This window comes from Prorops nasuta, unplaced genomic scaffold (assembly GCF_024137725.1).
Source record: "Prorops nasuta isolate Cenicafe-Biocafe unplaced genomic scaffold, Cenicafe_Pnas_1.2 PNAS00022, whole genome shotgun sequence".
Lineage (NCBI taxonomy): Eukaryota > Metazoa > Arthropoda > Insecta > Hymenoptera > Bethylidae > Prorops > Prorops nasuta.
In genome coordinates, this window is record NW_027116819.1 from 1,978,748 (window position 1) to 1,990,285 (window position 11,538).

General features: G+C 39.3%; 1 protein-coding gene across 1 annotated transcript in view; it reads left to right on the forward strand.

Annotated features, from left to right (window-relative positions):
- The window catches only part of nclb (no child left behind), a 288,007-nt gene extending 280,883 nt beyond the window's left edge, over positions 1 to 7,124 (forward strand). The window contains exon 12 of the mRNA XM_066740055.1: positions 7,111 to 7,124. The gene's annotated coding sequence lies outside the window, so the exon portion shown is untranslated. The remainder of the gene's footprint in view (positions 1 to 7,110) is intronic.
- The last annotated feature ends 4,414 nt before the right edge of the window (positions 7,125 to 11,538 follow it).

Genomic DNA, 11,538 nt, shown 5'->3' on the forward strand with positions numbered 1-11,538 from the left:
GTGGACAACTAGTAAATGAAAGGGGGGGGGGAGTGAGAGAGATTACATGCATGATTAAGTCAAGAGCATTCCTTGTTTATCATAATTGCGATTGTCATAAATTTAAATTTAGAGTTAGAATGGAGAGTGAGGATTTACCTTAGTAGATCATTAGATGAAGAAGACTCTAGTATAATTAAGCAGTGAATAGTCCCTAGATCATAAGACCAGAATTTGTCGAGATTATGCCACCTTTCCCAATTGCCAGAGTTACCAATTGTAGAGTCATTGTGATGTCGATTAAGATATCGGGTTGTGAGATCAGTCGTTGGTATAGGAGACAGACGTAAATTAGCTACTACTGCCCCTGGTGCTCCACCAACCTCCTCACCAGGTCCTCCAACGCAGCAATTCGCTGGTTGGTGGTGGGGCCAACCTCCGCCACACTGGCTATGACATCTTGAATTTTATCTGAAATAAACATATTAATTTAATTAAATAAGAAAAGTCTGAAAATATAAAATTTCCAGGACGATGAAAAAGGTTTACTTACTTTCAGCCGCCGATTCGTTGCTCGACATTCTGAAACATAAATATTAGTAATAAATTAAATATGTATTTAAATTGTTAATTTAATTATTAATATTTGTGTTGTGTATATTATGCAAAAATTTTAAACTTTATGACCTTTTCTATTTTTCAAATTTAATAGTAATATAACACTTTTATTAATGTATTTTAAAGTTTAATAAATTGAATAATATACACTAAGAAAAGTAAGAGTACTCACGCTCCAAATAGATGAGCCAGTTGATCCATGAGAACTGAAGCTCCACTTTGACAGCTACCTATAAAAGCAACCTGACTAACAATATTATCGTATTAAAATTGGTATAGTTTCTCACCAATTCCATATGTAAGGTGTATTGGAAAGAGTTAAACTAGATCATCAAATAATAAAGGTAATAAATCTGTCGCCACAAAATGTAAACACGTATAGCGCCTCGAAGTAAACAAATGTTTACCTCGTTCAGTCGCTTTCAACCGCTTTCTTTGAACGACTTAAATTAAATACCGCAATAAAAGTGTAAAAGTTCGCGTAATTTTTTTAGCGTATTTCGCGCTTTTTTTGTGTGAATTTTATTCATAAACAGTGAATAATCATTTTCACGTGTTTTCCAGTGTGTGTGAGTGTGGTGGTAGTTTTTTGTGAAAAGCGATACTCCCTGCTAAGGATTATTAACAAGGAAATATTACATCTTGTGTGAGTACAATAATTTTCATTATAATAAAAATAATAATAAGGTGGCTTCAAAGGAAAAATCATCAAACCGAAAAGCAAAAAAATTTCAATTGCAATGGTATGACGATTATCCATCTTGGAAGATTTGGGTGAAGAGAGTTCCGAATGATGATTACAAGTATTTTTGCGTTGCTTGCAATAAATCTTATGCTTGCGGTCGATCACAAATTTTACGGCACTCTGAATCCTTAAATCATCTAATGAAAATGAAGGAAATAGATACTGCAGAAGACGAGGATATTACAAATCCTGGTACTTCTAGAGATGAGTAGCTTGATTTCAGTGACAAAGTTAAAGTAGCTGAAATCAAGTTAGCTACCTTTTTCGTAGAGCACAACATTCCGTTTGTTTACAGTGCAGAGCTATTGACGATATTTAAAGAGATTGTTAAGGAACCAAATGTTCTTCAATCAATGTCTTTAGGGAGAACTAAATTGAAAAATATTATTAATAATGTTTTATGTCCGTATGAGACAAAACGGATAACAAATAAATTAAAAAACAATAAGTTTTCCGTGTTTGAAGATGAAACTTCAGACATTACAAACGAAAAAAAAATGACATTGCTTACACGATACGTGGACAATAGATCTTTACGCGTACATACTGAATTACTTCAGTTAATTAACTTAGACGCGAGCGATTGTTCTGCTCAGAAAATATTTAATTCATTTAGTTCAGAATTAATTAAAAAAGAAATACCTGTAGCTCAGATTATCGGATTAAGTTGTGACAATGCTTCGGTAATGGTTGGAAACATGATTCTTTCCAAACCAGATTAGTACAAAAATTTCCACGATTGGTAACAATTCCATGTATTTGTCATTCCTCTGCACTGGTAGCTGTTAATGCTCGTAAAACTTTACCAACGGAATGCGGAAACTTTATAAAAAAAGTGGTTTCTTTTATAAGTGGAAGCCCTAAAAGAACCGCTATTTTTAAAAATTTCCAACAAGCGTTTACAAACGAAAATAAAATATTAATAAAGTACAGAGAAACACGTTGGCTTTCACGTCAGAAATGTATAGAACGTTTGTTAGAAGTATGGGATGTATTTCATAGTTTCTTATTAGAACAATTTTCAGAAAAAATAAGTCAAGCAGAGGAATTGCTTCGAACAATGGAAAATAGCGAAACCAAAGCTTATTTATTGTTTTTGAATAATATTATGAAAAAATTTAATTCATTTAATGCTTTTTTTCAAGCTAGTGAAACTAAAGTATACCTAGTTCAACAACATTCTTTGCAATTTCTGACCTTTTTCTTGCAAAAGTTTTTAAGGCCTCCACTATTAAAAGAGGAATTAGTTCCTCAATATTTAAGAAATTTAAATTTTTCAGCAATTGAAAACCAGCTACCTCTAGAATCAGTTGATATCGGCCTTGAGTGTGCTGATTATTTAGAAAATCAATTGATAGAGGAGAAGCTTGATGAAAGAGAAGTACAATTAATTCGTCAAAATTGTTTGTCGTTTTTGCTAAAAGCTAGCGAGGAAATTCGAGACCGCTTTCCTATTTTCGATAGATTTTTAGAAAATTTGAATATTTTTAAAGCAGAAGAAGCATTATTTACCGAGGATCGAGAAGCCAGTACTTGGAAATTGCTGGAAATATGTCGTAGATTAGGCAATTTTGACAAAGAATTAATTAAAAACGAATAGACTTCTCTTTATTCAACAGAAAGCTCCGAAGTAAAGCAATATTGGTCTAAGTTACCATTTGACAATATGTGGATGGCGATATGTTCTAAATTATCAGAAAGAAAAGAAATAAAATATCCACAATTGCGTTTGTTATTAAATATTGTGAGGTCTCTTCCTCATTCAAACGCGGAAGCAGAAAAATGCTTTTCCATAATTCCCGATAATAAAAATAAGAAACGCAATAAACTATCGCGTGAAACAGTAAATGCAATTTGCGTAATAAAGTATGCACTTAGATCCAAAAATGAAACATCGCTTTCAATGACTGTGACAGAACAGCATTTAGAAAACCCAATTAAATGTAAGGCATTCTATTACAGCAGGAAGCAGCTTAAATGTTTATAGTTAAGATAATAGCGATGACACTGACATAGATTTAGAATAAATAATTATAATAGCAAGTCGTTTGTTAAACGACTACTTTGCAAAGCTTGTATACAAACATTAAGTCGATACTTTCACCGACTACTTTGCAAAGCTTAAATATAAATATTTTTAGTCGGTGCCTTGACCGACTACTTTGCAAAGCTGGAATATAAATAGTAATAGTCGGTGCTTTAATCGACTACTTTGCAAAGCTAAAATAAAAAAAGATTAATAGTCGGAGCTTTCACCGACTACTTTGCAAAGCTAAAATTGAAACATTGTATAGTCGGTATTTTCATCGACTACTTTGCAAAGCTCTAACATATTGTGTCATTTATAGTTGGTTCCTTTACCGACTACTTTGCAAAGCGTTAAAAATTATAATTGATGTAAATAATGTCTGTAGAGTCAGAGGATTGTTTAGTGGGTAGAATTTAGGTCTTAAAGATCCAGGGAGTTTGAGCGGGCATCGAAAAAATCGGTGCAAGGGCAATTCCTGGGGACCATGAGTCCCACACTACCAACGAACTAAAATCCTATCGTTAATTCGAAGGAAGTTTACTCGTTGGTGTGCGTAAATGCATTTTAACCTCACAAAAAAAAAAGAAAAAAAAATAATAAAAATGTTATCCTATCCACCCTTACACTTTATATGCAGGAATCTTCTCGCCGCTATAAGGAAACAGAGCAGGTACGAAAAATAAAAAAGTTAAAGATTTTATTTATTTGGATAATAAAAATGTCAATTTTTCTTAAACATAAGCTATTGCATTTGCAAGAGCTTTGTGTGTAAAAATAAGTAAAAATAAGTTTCGACTTATTCCGTGAGGCATTATTTACGGAAATCAGCTGTTACTTTCGAAAAGGCGATGTCCTATTAATCTAAATGTACATCAGTCCAACAAGGATAGCGCTATGAAATCATAACACGAGTTTTTCTAAATTTCGAAAGCGCAGGTACTTATTAAAAGGAATGCGGTGCCTCTTTATCTATTAGGAGAATGCGTGCGAGGGAGAAAACAACAGTCTTCGCTACGAATATCCGCACAAAGAGGAGAGCACGATAATGCTCCAAATTTTTATAATTGTAATACGAGTCATAAATACACACAATTGCTACTAGATTTTATATAATATTTCAGTGCAAATGAAATAAATTTTATGCACATATAATTGTAGCAACTCCTGAATATTCAGAATGAGCTGATGGTAGTTTTCAAGTTGTATAATAATTATTTCTTGATGAATTCATTATAATTATTCATATTTAGAGCGTTATTGCTTTTTCCTCTTTGTGCGGATATTCGTAGCGAAGACGAGCTATCTCCCTACCATGTAATCTCTAAATACAATAAGGGGGAACGCTATCCTTTTAATAAGAAAATTTGCTTTTGCTATTTATAAAAACTCGTGTTATTATTTCGTATCTCTATCCTTGTTATACTCATACATTTGAATACCTAGAACATTTGCTTTCTAAGAAAAACAGCTGATATTCGTAAATAATACGTGGCCCCGATTAAATGCTATATACTATGTTTTTAAAATCACTATTTTTAAGTCAAAAATTTAATAGGTTCCTCCTTCACAAATGGTTTTCATTACGCTGGTCTTTATCCACGAAATGTGTAATCATCATTAAATATTGTGACGCTACTGGCTATCCTTGTGGATAGTATAGAAGGGGAGGGAGGAGTGATCCCTCACCGATCGTGTTCGCGTCCCAATAGGCGACTTCCTACTAGACCCGGGCGCCTTCGATGTACTTTTGGTAATACCCGAATATTTGTTTATACAGAGGGGGTTCTAACTCCCGTACGCGGCTATCGGAGATGGGGTGCTAATATGATAACTCGCTAATCTCGGTAAAACTCTCTTTATTACAATCTCAATAATCAATACAAGATCCGTTTCGCGTTACACGGTAGTGGGGAGTTACGCTGGGTCCTACGTGTGGACGCGGCCTAAGTGGTGCGAACGCGGCTGAAGTCCCGATGACGTACTAGCTAGCCTCGCGCTCGAGCCACTAGTTGGCGTTCGCGGCGGCCCCACCGAGTCGCGCGGTACTCGCGCGCCACCGGCGGATCCCTAGGCTAACTACTACTCGACGCTACGCGGATAAGTTCCTCCTCCCGCGCGTGCGCGTCCCGCGACGGTTACCCGCACTCGCTCCGTTCCCGCGTACTTAAACACAACACCGACCCGGATTGTTTACTATCGGACGCCTAAGGTCGCGAGTCCTCACGATAACTATACAAAGTCCGCGGCCTTGAAATGACTGAAGGGAACGTCCCTGTCAACGGTCAAACTCACGCGGAGTCGATGTAATCGCGAACAATTTTATTAAGTCGCTCTTTCACACACACTGACGCGATGTACAAGTCCGACGGAATGACCACTCCGCTAAGTTGCCCGCTTACCCTTGACAGGTGAGCCGGGCCAGCGGTTCCCTACGAAACCGTTCGGTGCTACGAGCCCTAAAGCCCTAGCACACCCCGGGACGTCACAGGACTGTAATACAAAACGAATAATCACCCTTACTTCAGCTTTCTAGGGCTGGCTCTCTTCTTTCTCTCTCTGCTCTCTCTCTTTCTCTCCCGTTCTCGCTCTCTCTCTCTCGTTCCCGCTCTCGCCTCTCTCTCTCTTTCGCCCTGGACACTGGCCCGAAGGGTGGATAGTCTCCGCTGTCCGGTATGGTTTCGCGGCCGGGCTGCAGTCGCTGCACTATCACTGGGTATGATGCTATATGTAGCGGCTGTGGCTTTGGTCGCGAAATTTTATCGGCGGCGGGGAATCTATCGCACCAAGTGTCACCTTAGACATCTAAACTACGTGTGTCGGGGCAGTCCGCGGGAGCAGGTAAGGCCCTGCGCCTGTCCCGCCGCTGCCCCGCTACACCCATCGCGCGGCACTAGGGAGCCGACAAGTTATCGATCCTAGATCAATACTTATCGGTTGATAACTCCCTAGTTCGTACGCGACCCGCCTATCTAGCGCTTGAGATTAGCAAAGCGCTAGATGGCAGCTATAGTAACGTTGCGAGAACGCAACGTTACAATATATATATTCTTTTGTAAAAACATACGATGTTTCCGTTAAAAAATTAACGTCATTTCACGTATACCCTTTTATCATAGTAATGAAGTCATTTTATGACTGTTATTTTTTTTCTGAAAATAGACGTTTATTATATTTCATGCTTCATAATGCTGAATAGCGTTTGCATTAACATCTTCGAAAATAATGTTGAAATTGATTTTCTGAGATTCGAATATTTTTAATTTGCATAATTTCTATTCGGCCTCATATATATATATTATGCAATTATAACTCTGCATACGATTTCAGCTTTAAAACTATTTTGAAGAAAGAAATACGATAAGTATCATTTCACGAGAACCTCCGTTTACATTGTCCGTTTATACAAGAAATGTCGAAAAGTTGTGTAGCACAGGTGGCTAAGTATCTGCTCGCAACGCAGATTGTCGCGGGTTCGAGTCTTATTGGATATTTTTTTTTTTTTAATTTTGTTTAAGATTTGTATACATTCTAAGATTGCTTTTTAAAATAAATGATTAATTTAATGATTATTATTAATGGAGAAATAAATAAACACTTTAATTGCTTATAAAGAGGTGTGGGAATTAAGATTGTACATTATTATATTCCAATGTATTAATATTTTGTTTTTATTTATTATTTAATAATACAATAAAACAAATTTAACATTTCTTTATCATCATACGAAACTTTTTTACAGTAATTGAACCGGAATCTACGAAAGGAAAAGTTGTAATTGCCACCGAAAAGGATTCTAGCTCGTCGGCTGAACGAAGTTCAGTTCGAGTCAGTTCGGGTTCGAGACAGAGAGATCCGAGAAAATTATTCCGCTCTCTTTCGCACCCCAGACAACCGACGCTCATCGAACTTCAGCGACGCAAACCGAGGCACCTATGCATCCCTGCAATGGTGTGAGTTACTAGGGAGTAGGAACATGAGTGGGGTTGAGTCACGGATGCAGGCATCCCTGGACGTGTTGATGAGTCCGCGGACGGATGGTAGGGTGTCCGTCCGTCCGCAGATCGGCATCACTGTATTGGAGGCGTCTGTGGTCAAAATGAAAGGAAGATGAAAGTCTGGATACTGTAAAAGTGGTGCAGTAGTCAATCTTTCCTTTAGGTTTTCAAATGATGAGTGTTCTAGGGAGGTCCAGTTGAACTTCACTCCTTTCTTTAATAGGTTCGTCATAGGTTTCGACAGGTTAGCAAAATGGTCAATGAACCTTCGGTAATAGCCTGCTAGGCCTAAAAAGGATTGCACGTCCTTTACGCTTTTGGGTGCTGGAAAATTTTTTACAGCTTCTATTTTAGTTGGGTCTGGGGAGATGCCTTCGTCTGTAATTACATGACCCAGGTAGCAAGTTTCCTTGCGAAGGAAACGGCATTTTTCCGGTTGCAACTTTAGAGTATTTTCACGCAGTCGGATGAACACTTGTTTCAGCCTTTTATTGTGTTCTATTAGAGTAGGGGCGTTTATTACTATATCATCTAAGGAAACGAAACATTGGATTTCTTGGAGTCCGGATAATACGGTGTTCATTAAACGTTTAAATGTACCTGGCGCGTTTTTCAGTCCAAAGGGCATGCGGTTGTATTCGTAGTGCCCTAGGGGTGTGGAGAAGGCTGTTTTTTCTTTGTCTTCTTCGGCCATGCCTATTTGATGAAATCCAGAGGCCAGGTCAAGGGTGGTAAAATATTTTGAGTGGCCTAGTTGGTCCAATATTTCAGTGATGTTTGGCAATGGATAGGCATCACCAATAGTAACTTCATTTGGCTTGCGAAAATCTATGACGATGCGCATTTTTATATTTCCTTGTGCATCGGGTTTCTTGGGTACCACGAGCAGTGGCGCGTTCCACTGGCTTCGACTCGGCCGTACTATTCCATCGGCTTCTAGCTGAGAAATTTGCTTATCTATTTCTTGTTTATGTTTTTCGGGTAATCTATAGGATTTCTTAAAGATGGGTTAGGTGTTTTCTACCTGAGTAATGGTGTGTTTTACCGCTTCTGTAGTGAGGAGTTTGTCACCTTTTAAATGAAATATATCATTGTATTCCTCACAGATATCCGTTAGAGTGCGCAATTCTTCCTGGTTTAAATGATTTAGTTCAAATTGAGACTTTAGCCGGGCGAGTCGGTCGCTGGCGCAATTATTGACAGCGTATACGGTTATGGGAACAGAAGGGTCGTCGCCCTGAGTCGGTGGACTCGGAATATCTTCTAACACGACTGTAGGCAAGGGTATCTCGAATTCTTTCTCTGTGATGTTCAAAATGCTGACGCAGCAGATAGAGTTGGTTGGCCTAGTGGCACAGTTACCTATATACACTCCGGGTAGTATTTGGTGTCCGTTTACAATGCCGTCTTGTTTGCTATCCGTTAACGCGGCTACTAATGTTTGGGATCTCGGTTTTAGTGATACCGTACGTGATACTACTTGTTTCATTGGCCAGGTGTGTCCCAGCATCGTCAAGGACACGTCCTTTTCATAATGGAAGCTGTTTCTTTTCCTGAAATCCATACCGATTAGTCCGTCGGCTATTAGCGAAAAGGTGTCTGGTACTATTTGAAATTTATGGGTTATAGTGTATTTTCCGACTTTTACATGTAGGTAAACTGATCCTAGCGTCTTCACAGGTGTTCCACTTATTCCTGTTAGCGTAATCGGAGTTTTGTCAGCTATTGTTTCTTTGCGCAGAACTCTTATTTTAATTATGGAGACATCGGCTCCAGTGTCGAAGAGTAAGGTTGCTGGTCGTATGAATTCAGCGGCTTGTACTTCGATCAAATTTTTTATAGGAGTACATAACACCATATTAGCGGTTAGATTTCCTATAGGTGTTGGTCGATTTATGTTTGCATTGACTAACTGTCCTGAATTATTCGTATTCTGTTCGGCTTCTCTTTCTCGCTTTGCCTTTAGGGTGCGGCACTCTTGGATGGTGTGTCCCGGTTTTTTGCAATAATTGCAAGAGGTGGACACCTTGTTGACGGACGATGAGTGACTCTGGGTCCGTTTTGCGTTGCTAAGTAGCGCGTAGCATTTTTCAGCTACATGTCCTTTCCTATCGCAGCGTTTGCAATGGAGGTGCGAATTATTCTGTTGTCCGGAAGGTCGTTGTTGTCCTTGGTAATCGCGTCTGCCATGGGTCGAGCCCTGTTGAGTTCTGTACTCTTCGTCGGAGCGAGTCAAGGATTCACAATCGATTGCGATAGCAATTGATTCTCTGAGAGTTGCATGTTCGCAAGATGCTACCATAACTTGGAGTTTAAAATTCAATCCTTTTATGAATTGATGTTTCCCTTGTTGCGTTAACAATTCTTCTATAGCTTCGTTTTTAGCCGGGTCATTTGCTGGCGTGATGCATATTTCTTTCAAACCTGATAATATGTCTTCTAGTCGAGAAGCATAGGATCGTACCGATTCATCTTTTCCTTGTCGGCATCGATTTAAACTATTTTGGAGGGTCTCGGTAGACCGTCGGGGTTTGAACGCTTCTTCTAATTCTTGTATTAGTTGCTCGATATTTTCGATTATTTTGTGCTTGGTTTCGGTATAAGCTTTGTCTCTTAGTATCGTGAATCTAACTTGTCGTAGAAATTCTTCTCTATCTAACGGGTGTAGATTTGATTTGCCATAACTATAGAGTTCACAAACGGTTCTAGCTCATCTGGGTCTCCTTTATACTTTGAAATTCTTCCGAGAGTTACATGTAGGGAAGCATATCCGTGATGAGGTTCTTCTTTTTCCTCATCGTCTAGATCTGGCACGTATCACGGTCTCTCGCAGGGAGTCATATACGATGTTCTTTGTGCTGGTCTTGCCGTAGAGGTCCTCGCTGGGAACCTATTAATATTTTGGCGTAGTCTGGAGAGCTCGTCTCTCAGTCTCGCGTTTTCTTCTTCAATTGCGCTAATTTCGCGGGGCCTTATGCTTTTGTGTAATCTTCTAATTTTAGCATCTATGGCGCTAGGAGGAACGCTCTCGTTATGAGGGATCGTGTTTGTTGGTGCGTCTTCTATTCTGATAGGCGGGCGTTCCGCGGTGTAACTATGGTCTAATTCTGGGGCGTCGTTGTTCGCGCTGCCATGGTGAGCCATAGTTAGTCTATTCTGTCTTCGCGTATTTACGTTTCGAAATGGGGTTCCTTCGTCAGTTTCTCTAAGAGTACGCAAGGTTCTATTCCTTAATTGAGAGATGCAACTGTCTATCTCTCGGGAGATTGAAACACGATTTGGTCGAGGTACACTATGTAACGCGGGAGTTAAACTAGGTTCAGATTGAGTTCGGTCTAAATTATCGGGATTACGGTACATGGAAGAAATTTAGTACGACGAACGCTATGGGCTCGCGGTTACAATGTTCACAAATAAAATTGCTACTGATATGATTGGTACCGTACTCACCAAAAGCTCATTTTCACTGGTTGGCTGGCTGCAAGTTCTGCTGGTTTCCAGTCGTTGATTTCTTGTAGTCGTGAGGTAGTTTGCGGGGTGAACCTCGAAGTTGTGGGTTTGTCGCTCCGTTGCTGAGAAAGGCGAAGTTGACGGATGTCTCGTTGAGTATCGATGATTGTCCACGTCGGTTTGTCCTTGTAGAGGTTGGTCGATCGAAGAAATAAAATTTTCTTGATTTTCCTTGGGATGAAGATTTATGTAGGTTTGATCTTCACCAGTCAACGGATCCTACCGCTGCCACCAGTTTGTTGTGGTTCAATCGCTGATTCACGATAAACTTGAAATTCTTTTGTATAATAAGATTTATTGATTTTTTATTTACAATGTTTCTTCTTTATACAAGTTGATAACCAGAGCTATGAGCTAGATAATTATAGTTTTAAGAGACAAAGGTTTGCCTGGATAAGATTAAGAGATAAGAGGACTGAAGGTCCTAGGAGACTCGACTTGTTCCTTCTAGCTAGTGACTCGAACTGATTTTTGGGGCTGCACGTTTGGGGCTCTTACCCTCAAAGTGCAGCGTCAAACATTACCTTGTATGGTAACATTTGCGGGTCCCAATGGTCAAATGCGTCATTGTTCTAGAACATTCGACTGCCGTCGAAGTGCATTTGCCACGTGTCGGGACTTAACCTTGGCGACAGTGTGAACGAGCTGCGTCTGGCGCTTCG